At 51.8% G+C, this 12,185-nt stretch overlaps 1 long non-coding RNA gene across 1 annotated transcript in view; it reads right to left on the bottom strand.

Annotated features, from left to right (window-relative positions):
• LOC138304082 (uncharacterized) overlaps window positions 1-12,185 on the bottom strand; it is a 54,055-nt gene that overhangs the window by 12,343 nt on the left and 29,527 nt on the right. Inside the window, exon 2 of the long non-coding RNA XR_011205496.1 lies at window positions 9,876-9,971. This is a non-coding gene — a long non-coding RNA (uncharacterized lncRNA). The remainder of the gene's footprint in view (window positions 1-9,875; window positions 9,972-12,185) is intronic.

The raw sequence follows: 12,185 nt of genomic DNA, 5'->3' as shown, positions 1-12,185 counted from the left end.
CTTCCACTTGTTCTTAAGGGGGCATTGTGCCCTGTGTGCTTCATCCTGGCAAGGATGCGGTGAGTGGATGCCTTTTTCCACTGGTTCTGGAGAGGACCTTGTACCCTGTGTGCTTTATCCTGGCAAGGATGCAGTGAGTAGATGCCTTCTTCCACTGGTTCTGGAGGGGGCATTGTGCCTTGTGTGTTTCATCCTGGCAAGGATGCGGTGAGTGGAAGCCTTTTTCCACTGGTTCTGGAGGGGGCCTTGTCCCCTGTGTGCTTCATCCTGGGAAGGATGCGGTGAGTTGATGCCTTCTTCCACTGGTTCTGGAGAGGGCATTGTTCCCTGCGTGCTTCATCCTGGCAAGGATGCGGTGAGTGGATGCCTTCTTCCACTGGTTCAGGAGGGGGCCTTGTGCCCTGCGTGATTCATCCTGGCAAGGATGTGGTGAGTGGATGCCTTCTTCCACTGGTTCTGAAGGGGGCATTGTACCCTGTGATGCAGATCTTTGGGAGTGCAAGGTCACAGTCTCTCACCTGGGTGTCACACCCACAGGATTTGCAGAGGCCAGGACGCACTACAGTCCATGGAGGCAGGACGGCACACTGCCCGCCGGTGGTGACGGTTGCTCAGTGGTGGCAGTGAAGGGGCTGGTGTCGGTGCTGGCAGTGGTGGGGGGATGCTCCAGCTCTTCCCCTGCAGCCTTGGACTGCTGCCCACTGGGCCTGCTGGCGGTGCTAGCAGTGGTGGGGGGAGGCTCCTGCCCATCCCCTGGAGCCTGGGATGGCTGCCCACTGGGGCTGCTGGCAGTGCTAGCAGTGGTGGGGGGAGGCTCCTGCCTGTCACCTGCAGCCTGGGACGGCTGCCCACTGGGGCTGCTGCTGCTGGCAGTGGTGCTGGTGGCAGTGCAGGTGGGGTGCTGATGGCGGTGCAGGTGGTGGTGCTAATGGCGGTGCTGATGTAGGTGCTGCCAGTGGGGGGGGAGGCTCCTGCCCTTCCCCTGAAGCCTCAGACGGAAGAAGCGCCATGGTTGGTTTTGTGGGCTCAGATTCTGTCACAGCACCAGGCCTCCAGTCCCTCCTGTCTGCAGGGGCAGGCCCTTTGCCCTTGCCCTTGCCGTGTGGTGGTGCCTCCTTGCCCTTGCCATGTGGTGGTGCCTCCTTGCCGTGTGGTGGTGCCTCATTGCCATCTGGTGGTGCCTCCTTGTCATCTGGTGGTGCCTCCCTGCCCTTGCCGTGTGGTGGTGCCTCCTTGCCATCTGGTGGTTACTCCTTGCCCTTGCTGTGTGGTGGTACCTCCTTGCCCTTGCCTTTGCCGTGTGGCTGTGTCACCTTGCCCTCCCCCTTGGCCGCTGATGCAGGCTCACTGCCAGTGCTGATGGGTGTCTCCTTGGAGCCTCTCACACCTGCAGTAGCTGTTGAAACTACAGTGGCCGTGAACTGGGTGGCTGAGGAGCTGGCCTGGGTTCTGCCCACCCTGGCCCGACGTGAAGGACGGGGGGAGGGGTAGGGAAGAGGTCAACGGCCGAAAGGAAAAGCTTCTTAGGGACACTGGGGCGGGATGAGGGCAAAGGTTTGGGAGTGAGGAAGAGGGAGTGGTTGTAGGAGGTGTCTGTCTGCTGTGTTTGGGTGCAGGTGCATGGGCTGGATGCTGTTGTAAGGTGGATGGCTGTTGGGTGTCTGAGTGCTTGAGTTTGTGTACTTTGGGAGGAGGGGACACAGACACAGTGGGAGAGGACACAGGGGACGTGTGCATGGATGTGGAGGTGGTGACTGCCAGTGAGGGGCGTGTACTGATAGGTGTTATGGTGATGGAGGCAGGGGGTGTGCATGTGGTGCATGCAGGTGTGAGTGGAGATGCTACTGGGAGGGAGGTGGATGAGGAGGAGAAGGGGGCACAGTGGAGGCAGTGGATGTTATGTCAGCATCTGGATGGTGTTTGTATGAGTGCCTGTGGGATGATGTGTGGTGCTTGTGTTTGCCTGAGCCACTCCTGTGTGTTGTCTTGGGTGCATGCAGGTCCGAATGTGTGCTTGGGATAGGTTGGGGTTCAGGGGCATGGGACTGGGCAGAGGAAGTTGGAGGGGGAGGCTAGAGACAAGAACCATGGCTGCCATCAGGGAGGAGGCCAGAGCTTGGAATGATCTCTGTTGGGCTGCCACGCCAGAGTGAATGCCCTCCAGGAATGCATTTGTATGTTGCAAATGCACTGCCAGGCCCTGGATGGCATTCACTATGGTTGACTGCCCAACAGAGATGGATTGCAGGAGGTCAATAGCCTCCTCACTCAGGGCAGCAGGGCTAACTGGGGCAGGGCCTGAAGTGCCTGGGGTGAAGGAGATGCCCACCCTCCTGGGTGAGCGGGCACGGGAAACTCGATGAGGAGCTGCTGGGAGGGCGGTGCTGGTACGGGGGTGGCGGCTGTACCTGTAGTTGGGGTGGCCACAGAGCTGTCCGCCACCACTAGAGAGCTTCCATCGGAGGAGATATCACTGTCAGAACTGTCCCCTCCAGTCTCTTCCGTGGTGCTCCCCTCGCCCTCTGTCCCACTGGTTCCCTCACTGTCGGTGGATTTGTCCTGTGGGATGCAGCTCCCTCAGTCGCTGGTGCCTCTGCTCCTCTGCCAGATGATGCTAATGCACAGAAGGACAGCATGACAAAACAAAAATGGGGGAAGTGACAGAGGATACACTTGGTCAATGGCAGCAACAAAACCACCGTTGGCGTACACGACACACAGGGGAAAGCCATACGCACTAGGCAATGCACTACCATTCACAATGCTAGTCACCAGGCCATGGACAGTAATTCCTAACGCCAGTTACAGCATACCTGAGACCCACAGAGCCCTGCCCAGTAGTGGATGCCCACTAGCTTGTTTGGAGGTTGAGTTCATCAGGCCCTGCCCAATATGAAACCTACCCTGCAATGTCTGGCCTGGCCTAGGGACACCAACAAGCGCACATCCCCACCCGTTGACCACCCCATCACGCACAAGTAGTATATTGGGAAATGTACTCACCCCATGTGGCTGCTGTGATGGCCTCAAGCGCCCATCCAGCTCCGGATAGGCCACCGCCAATATGCGGAACATCAGGGGGGTCAGAGTTCAACGGGTACCCTTTCCTCGTTGGGAGGCCATCCCCAGCTGGGACTCCACCATCTTCCTTACCCAGCGTCTCAGGTCCTCTCACCGTTTGCGACAGTGGGTGCTCCGCCTGCCTTAGACCCCCAGGGTCCGCACGTTCTTGGTGATGGCACGCCACATACCCTTTTTCAAATGAGCGCTGACCTGCAGAGAAATTAACATAGAAAAAGGTATCAGTCATCCCGTCCAGCCTCTTACACTCATGGCGCACCATAACCCTCCCACCCCCTTACGCACAGACATTGCCCACTGTACATGCAGCACGCTGCCCAGGACCCCTCAACCACCACCCCCCCTTACACGAGGCCCTCACATACAGCACCCCATGCATTCATGACCCATGCATCATGCTCACAGCGTACTCACCTGTTGGTCTGGAGGCCCATACAGCATTCGGTACTGGGGTAGGACCCCATCCACTAGTCCGCAGCTGTGAAGGCACGGGCCCTTTCCCCAGTGACACGAGCCATGGTCGGTTCCAGACACAGGTCTCAGCAGCACTTGTGATGTAGGTTGTCTCCTGTTGAAGGTCAGGTAGCAAGTGAGTGAAAATATAGAAAATGGGGGTGATGTCTTTGGCGGTGCGTACCATCACCCCGGCCTACATCACCATTGGCTACTGTAACCCATAGGGCCCAATGTTAACCAATGAGGAGTTGCACAGCAGTACTCGACTGCCTCCTGCAACGGCGCACAATGTCAGCGACATTACCTCATTTCCAACTGTCCATCCACACAGGACAGGAGGGAGCCATTTCACATTTCAGGGGGGGGGCAGGCCATGGCACCTAACTGCGTCACAGCACACATAGGCACATTTTGGGGCTAAACATCAACATACTGTTTCTGTAACAACATGCAATGCACTGTACATTTAGAAAATGTTGAAAACTGACCAGATGCTCATCCTTTTGCCCCCTAGATTACAACCGCTGCAGATGAATAGGAGATGGAGGCATTCCCCGTGTACAGGCCCCTGGTGGACTTGGCAACAATGGAGGACAGGCACATTATCCTCACCTACAGGGCCACAATCGAAGAGCTGTGTGCCCAATTGGAGCCAGACCTGATCTCAGCTATCTGTCACCCCACTGGGATCCCCCTCTCATGCAAGTCCTATCTGTGCTCCATTTCTTGGCAACTGGCTCCTTCCAAGTGACAGTGGGCTTGGCAGCAGGAATGTCACAGCCAATGTTCTCAAATGTGCTGACCAGAGTGTTGTCTACCCTGATGAAACACATGCGCAGCTACATCGTTTTTCCCCAGGTGGAGGATTTGGCCACAGTGAAAGCTGATTTCTATGCAATGGGACATATCCCCAACATAATTGGGGCAATAGATGGTACACATATTGCCTTTGTCCCCCCCCGGAGAAATGAACAGGTGTTCAGAAATCGAAAGAGCTTTCACTCGCGGAATGTTCATATAGTGTGCCTGGCGGACCAGTACATCTCCCATGTCAATGCAAAGTATCCTGGCTCTGTGCATGATGCCTATATCCAGAGGAATAGCAGCATCCCATATGTGATGGCTCAACTCCAGAGGCACCGGGTGTGGCTAATAGGTGAGCCCATAGTTCCCACTCAGTGGATGTTGGTATGTGGGTGTGGGGTTGGCCCTAAGGGTTAGTGTCTGGCTAACAGGTATGCCTCCGTATTTGCAGGTGACTCTGGTTACCCAAACCTCTCATGGCTACTGACCCCAGTGAGAAATCCCAGGACAAGGGCAGAGGAACGTTACAATGAGGCACATGGGCGAACAAGAAGAATTATAGAGCGAACCTTTGGCCTCCTGAAGGCCAGGTTTTGGTGCCTCAATCTAAAAGGTGGTTCCTTGTGCTACTCACCCAAGAAGGTGTGCCAGATCATCGTGGCATGGTGTATGTTGCACAACCTTGCCTTACGTCGCCAGGTGCCTTTTCTGCAGGAGGATGAGGCTGGAGATGGGTATGTGGCAGCGGTGGAGCCTGTTGACAATGACAAAGAGGAGATAGAGGATGAGGATGTGGACAATAGAACATCAATCACACGACAGTACTTCCAGTGACACACAGGTAAGACACTGTAACTTCACCTTCCATTGCAGTTTTGTATTGGAAATTGTCACTGGCAGGCTGATATTCTCACTACTATGGCCACCTACTGTACCCTTTGACATGTCTATTTACAGATATATGTGCCTCACTCTGGTCTATTGACCGCAGCAAACTACAGGTCATACCTATGTATACATTACTGTACAGTTGAATTGCAATGTCTACAGATTGTTAAACAAATACATAGTTCAATCAATTGACAGACTAAATACTTTTATTTTTTACAAGGGTGTTTATTTATGTGCAGATAAGTGGATGGGGTATTGCTATAGGCTGGGCGGGGTGGTGGAGGAGAGTCCAGGTAAAAGTTCAGGTCTATTTGTATCACAGGTGCATGGTCCAAGGGGGCATAGGAAGGGGAGGATGGCAGTTCAAGGTGGACAGGTGACAGAGTGGGACACAAGGGTGACAATCAGGAGAGTCTTATTTCCTGGCAGGGGTCTTGGAAATGTTCTCTGGCTTCTGTCTGGATCTCAGGGACCGGTTGCGGGGTGGTTCTCCTTCTGCAAGGGGTGGGGTGCTGGCGGCCTGTTGTTCCTGTGGCCTGTGGCCACACCAGTAGACCGCTGCAGACCGTATCATGACACATGATATAGCCTGGCAGTGTTCTGCTGGCGGACGCTGCTGCTGGCAGCAGCACCCCTTCCTGTCTCCTGCCGGAGGACCCCCTGAAATCAGGTAAGTGGGTGCTCTGACAGGGGAGGGGGTGGGGGGTGTTGTGTGTGTGTGTGGGTGTGTGTGTGAATGTTTGTGTGTGCGTGAATGCGGGTGTGTGTTGCGTGTTGTATGTGTGTGCATGTATCGATGTGTGATTGCCTGTATGTTGTGTTGTGTGAATGCGTGTGTGCTTGTATGTATGTCAGTGTGGGTGTATGTATGTGTGTCCATGTGGGTATGAGTGTGTATGAGTGTGTACGATGGTGCGTGAAGGTGCGTGTTTGTTGGGGGAGTGGGTCTGGAGTGGAAGGGGAGGAGACCTGGGGAGGGGAAGGGGGGCGGGGAAGACCCCTATCAGTGACAGGGAAGGAATTACCTGTCACTGATAGTGCCTACCGCCATGGTTTTCGTGGCGGTAAGGAAGCCGCGAAAACCATGGCGGTAGGTGGGGTCATAATCCCGCGGGTTGGCTAGTGACGGCTGCCTGACTGGAGACTAAAGTCTCCAGCCCGGCGGCTGTTACCGCTGTGGCGGACGGAGTGGCTCAAGCCAAACCGCCAATTTCATATTATGGGGAAAAGTACAGCCAGCCTGTGGGCAGTACATTTCTCCATTTTAACGCCGTCCACCGAGGTCGTAATGAGGGACAAAGTGTCTTTAGTCTTTTAAAAAGAAACAAGTGTCTCCTGCAAGCACAAAGTACCTGGTTTGCATCCAAATTCTCCTCAAGGGACCGCAGAGGAGGAGATGCGTGAAAAACAGAGAGGTGTGCATTGATTTTTCTGGCGCACACAGACGATGCGTTATTGAGTTTTCACTTAGGGCAGGCTTTGCGTTGATTTCCGGCGCGTAGACTGGGCTCCTCTTCGGGTTGCGGGGTTTTCGGACGCCCCGGGGATGATGCGTTGAAATCCTGGCCGTGCAGGACGAAGTCACAGGGGCTGTGTCGATCCTGTGGGCGAAGTGTGGAAATTTATGCCACACGGCAGACGCTGCATCGATTCCTCTCAGGAAGTCAGGCTGCATTGTTCTAGCTCGGTTTTGCTTCGATCCAGTGGGCTGTGGTCGAATTTCCGGTTGCAACGCTGGCACTGCATCGATCTTCTTTTTGCGAAGTCAGGCTGCTTCGTCCTCGTTCGGCGTGCAGTGATTTTCTCACCGCGATTCAGGCTGTGCATCATTTCTTGCAGGCTGTGAGTCTGTTCTTGCTGTGCAAGGAGTTATTTTGTAGGAATTACGGGGGACGCCGGGGAAAAAATGACCAAAGCACCGCCAACAGGATGGCGGTGCTTTTTTTCATATTCTGACCGCGGCGGTACCGCCGCGGTCGCACCGCCGGGGACGGCGGTTTCACGCCGTTTATGCCCCGGCGGGGATAATCCGCCAGGGCAGCGCTGCAAGCAGCGCTGCCCTGGGGATTATGACCCCCTTACCGCCAGCCTGTTTCTGGCGGTTTGCACCGCCAGGAAGAGGCTGGCGGTAAGGGGTGTCCTGGGGCCCCTGGGGGCCCCTGAACTGCCCATGCCACTGGCATGGGCAGTGCAGGGGCCCCTTAACAGGGCCCCGGCCAGCTTTTCACTGTCTGCATAGCAGACAGTGAAAAGCGCGACGGGTGCAACTGCACCCGTCGCACGGCCGCAACACCGCCGACTCCATTAGGAGCAGGCTCCTGTGTTGCGGCCTCATTCCCGCTGGGCCGGCGGGCGCAAACTTGGTTTGCGCCTGCCGGCCCAGCGGGAATGTCGGAATGGGGGCCGCGTGAGTGCGGCCGCATTGGCGGCCGCATGGCGGTTTCCGCCTGGCGGGCGGCGGTAGCCGCCCGCCAAGGTTGGAATGACCCCCTAAGTCTTTTTGGTCCTGAGACTTCAGGGAACAGGAGGCAAAGACTACTCAAGCCCTTGGAGAGCACTTCTCAGCACAACCAGAGAGAAGCAAGGCAGCAGGGCAACAGCAAGGCAGCAGGCCTTCTCAGAAAAGCCGTCCAAGTGGGTCCTTTGGGCTGCCAGGCAGTTCTTCTTGGCAGGTTGCAGGTTCTGGTTCAGGGTTTCTTTTCCAGGAAGTGTCTGTGAAGTAGAAGTGTCTACCTCAGAAGTGTCTGAGTTGGTAGGGTCAGTGACCCTGCTTAGATACCCAAATGTGCCTTTGAAGTGGGGGAGACTTCAAAGAGTGGCATAGAAGTGCACATGCTCCCCTTTCAGTTCCATCCTGTCTGCCAGGGTCCCAGTAGGGGGTGTGGCAGTCCTTTGTGTGAGGGCAGGCTACTGTCCTTTGATATGTAAGTGTCAGGCCCTCCACCATCCCAGCCCAGGAAGATCCATTCAATATGCGGATTTAGGCAAGTGTGACTGAGCATCCTGTGTTGTGGGTTGTTTGAGTGAATGCACAAGGGAGCTGTCAACTAAACCTAGCCAGACGTGGATTGTGAGCACCGAAGGATTTAAGTGTAGTGAAATGCCTACTTTCTATTAAATCCAACTTCACCAGTCAGCAGGATTTTGTATCACCATTCTGGCCACACTAAATATGACCTGGTTACTCCTTTCAGATCAGAAGCTATCACTCAAACAGTATATGAGGGTAGGCCTACTGTTAGCCTATGAAAGGAGCAGACCTCACAGCAGTGTAAAACAAATTTAGGAGTTTTCCACTACCAATGGGTTACCTAGGGCCTACCTTAGAGGTGACTGATATGTAGGGAAAGGGGAGATTAAGTCTTGGCAATTACTTTTAAATGCCACGTCGAAGTGACAGTAAAACTGCACACACAGGCCCTACAATGGCAGGCCTGGGACATGGTTAGGGGGCTACGTATGTGGCTGGCACATCCAGTGCTGCAGCCCACTAGTAGCATTTAATTTATAGGCCATGGGCACATGTAGTGCACTTGACTAGGGATTTACAAGTAAATTAAAGAAGCCAATTGGGTATGAGCCAATGTCACCATGTTTTAAGGAGAGTGCACATGCACTTTAGCACTGATTAGCAGTGGTAAAGTGTGCAGAGTCCTAAAGCCAGCACAAATGAGGTCAGAAAAGGAGAAGGAGGAAGGCAAAACATTTGGGATTGACCCTGCAGAAAGGCCATTTCCAACAATATGTCACACACATCATATATAATGCTCAACACCCTCGTAATATGCACTGTCTGTCGTGCAGACAGTGCTCATTAGGAGGGTGCTGGTACCCCTTATGGGCGTCAGTATTGCAGCCAGCTCGATTACAAGCAGGCAACAGTGCTGCAGCCACTTTCCTGCAGGGCTGACTGGGGGAAACCTTGTTTTTTTCAGGTCAGTCCAGGGGGAAAGTCTTAATGGGGCCAGTGCAAAGGTAGCCAGCACCTTGGCAACTACCTTGTTGGGGGTTAGGCGGACAGGTGTTCAAATCCGCCAAACTCATTATTGAGCCCTTAGGCTCATGCAGCAGGGTATGGTACAGGGAAAAGGCTGGGTAGATACTGTAGAGATTTTTCTATAGAATAGTGGGTGGGGGGCAACAATGATGTGGCTAAGCTTGGGCTTAGTCAGTCAGTGAGGTTGAAATGGAAAGCTGATGAATGTCAAAAGAGAAAAATTTTACTTGGCGGAAGTCCATCATGGAAGCCGTATTATGAACCACTTTTCCTGTAACATGTGCCAAAAATGTTTTTTGCAATGTTTTCAGTACACTGGGGCAGAAATTAGAAACTAATAAAAGAGTATGGTACTAGGAGGTGACTGAGTGGGCACTTAGAGGGAAGGGAAAGACACCTTGTTTTCATTTCAGTTTTCAATCCATTGAAAGCTATGTAAATCCACATTAACAGAAGCAGACACACACTGCACAGCCAACACTGCAGTGCCGAATTGAACCATGCTGCAGTTAGATGGGGTCATGGGCCATGGCTTGCAAAGGGCCATGGGCAGGGAGGTCACGGATGGTGTTTGGTGGCATCTGCCTCACTTCACAAATACACTGGGTATCCTAATAATTGTCAATAATCAAGCAATGTAACTTACCATTGCCTGTCCCTGCCACCGCAGAAACTCCTCCTTCAGCTGCTTCTGTGTCATCTGGCACACTAGTGCTGGTCCAGACACAAGAGGTCTGTATGGCTAGAAAAAAATTAGGCATTTTAGATGCCAGAAACACCTCCCCCCTTTTTATTTTATTAATAACATACAACCACACTACAGTTCAGTTTGCAGTAACTTCTCTATCACTTTGGGCATTTTGTTGGTTGACTATGATAGAAAAGGGAGCAGACAAGGATATAATGATGACTGGGAGTCCTTTGAAGCACAATGAAGGGGTAGAATGAATTAGTCAACGAAGGACTTGTGGTTATGGTTGGCAACTCAGCGGACCATCCTCATACAACTTTCCTGTCATACTGCACTGTAATCAAAACTGCTGGGATACTGAATAATACATACAATAGAACACAACTTTGGAGGGGTCACCATAATCATGGCCACTTTCTTGTCATTTGGGCATGAGAAAGAAATAGAAAGCCTTCTCAACAATCAAGAGTAGAATAGCTTGCTTGGGCCTGTAAACTCTGCAATCTTCACTGTAGACAACTATCTAATCTATTGTCTTAGTCTTACAGTATCAGTCCACAGGGTATGTAAGTAAGGGGAGAGAGAAAGCTTAATAACGAAGCAGAAAAAAGCTTAAGGTAAAGAATAGTGCAGACAGGAGTGCATCAGCTACAGAAAGAAGAAATATAGGAAAAAAATAATGCTGTGAGAAGGAACAAGAATAAACATTATATAGAAACAAAGAGCATTTGAAAAAATGTCACAGTATTACAGAAAGGAAGAAAAATTATTCTAATGGGGAGAGGTAAAAAAGATGTAAATAATATTAACAAGAACTTATTGGGGCTAGCAGAGCCATCAGCTGCGGTGCTGGGGATGGTGGCAGTACTTCCACCCCCTGCATCATGGGGGTGGCACCCTTTTCGGGCCCACCCTCTAATGCCCTCTTTTTGCCCTTGGGTGGTGATGTAAGAAATAAAAAGAGTAACAAAAATAGATTAGTGGTACAGTTAATTTCATAGAAAATATTTTGACAGCCAAAGGAAAGTGCAGTATTAAATTGACATTGTATTTTTCAAAATCAGATCGCGTATATTATCCAGTTGACCTATTTTTAATTTCTAAACCCGTACCTAAGCTCTATTCCAAATTTCCTAAACTAAATTTGAAAATACTTTGCAAATTGCAACCCACTTTGATGGGTCAGCTCAATCAGTTTCCCTTTTCAATGCATAGATGCATACTACACATCACTGGGAGACTGCTTGGGACTGTAGCTGCAACATAAAAAGAAAGACACAGATAATGCTAACTCACTGATATTATATTACTACTACTACCACAGTACCTCTATCTTAGTGACAGAGGAGTCAGCAAGACCTTTTAAATAATCAGTCCAAGCAAGCGTCTACAGCAACGAGCAGAACTAGGTAGCACCGAGCACCTGGCACACTCAAATTGCATCACATAATATTTGTAATGTTATGTGAACTTCACTTGCCACTGAATGTGAGCAGCATGCTATTTAAAAACAAAATAGCATTTTGGGACACAACAAAATTAGTAGTAATTACTAGTACTCAGCAAGCCCCACAACCTGGATGCTCAGCAGGTTGAGCAGGTTCTGCTCTGAGGTCGAGGATGCCAGCCCAGTGGTGCACCAGCTGCTGCTAGGTGTGCTGAATCCCAGTTTGTCTGTGAGTGCAACAACCCTCCCTCCCGCACAGCAGCTGATGCTTTCACAGGCTGTACCCACTCCCGGGCCTGCTGCTTGCTGCCTGCATGGAGGGAAGGTGGCACTAAACAAATAAAAACTGTGCAGCCACCTCCTTCTGGCTGAAAATGATGAAAGGCTGCACCCCCTGGCAGCGCCTGTGAGGTGTATGGTTCTTTGCACCCCCTGCACTGGCGCCGTATCTCCCACACTCTGCCATGGCACTGGGTGGGTATTAAAAAAAACAGGAGGAAAGTGAAGGAATAGGGAGGAAGAAATTCAGTATCTAGGTGAAAACAAAAAAAGGTCAAAAAGTCAAAGAAAGTAACAAAAAAGCCATAATGTGAAATACACCAACACAAATACACACACTAATTAACTAAATGTAAAACATGGGAGGATAAGTAGGATGAAGTAAGAATTAGATTGAAAAGTAGGCTCAGCACCATGCACAGACTAGGATAAATAAGATGGCAGCACGTGGGAGGTGACCACTTGGTGGCAGTCACACTTGTCTAGCAACACGGAGCGTGCTACTTGCATCAACCAGCTCAAATGGTAGGCCGAGCACA

The sequence above is a fragment of the Pleurodeles waltl genome, chromosome 7, assembly GCF_031143425.1.
Source record: "Pleurodeles waltl isolate 20211129_DDA chromosome 7, aPleWal1.hap1.20221129, whole genome shotgun sequence".
NCBI classification, from domain to species: Eukaryota; Metazoa; Chordata; class Amphibia; order Caudata; family Salamandridae; genus Pleurodeles; species Pleurodeles waltl.
This window is presented reverse-complemented; position numbering and strand designations above follow the sequence as displayed.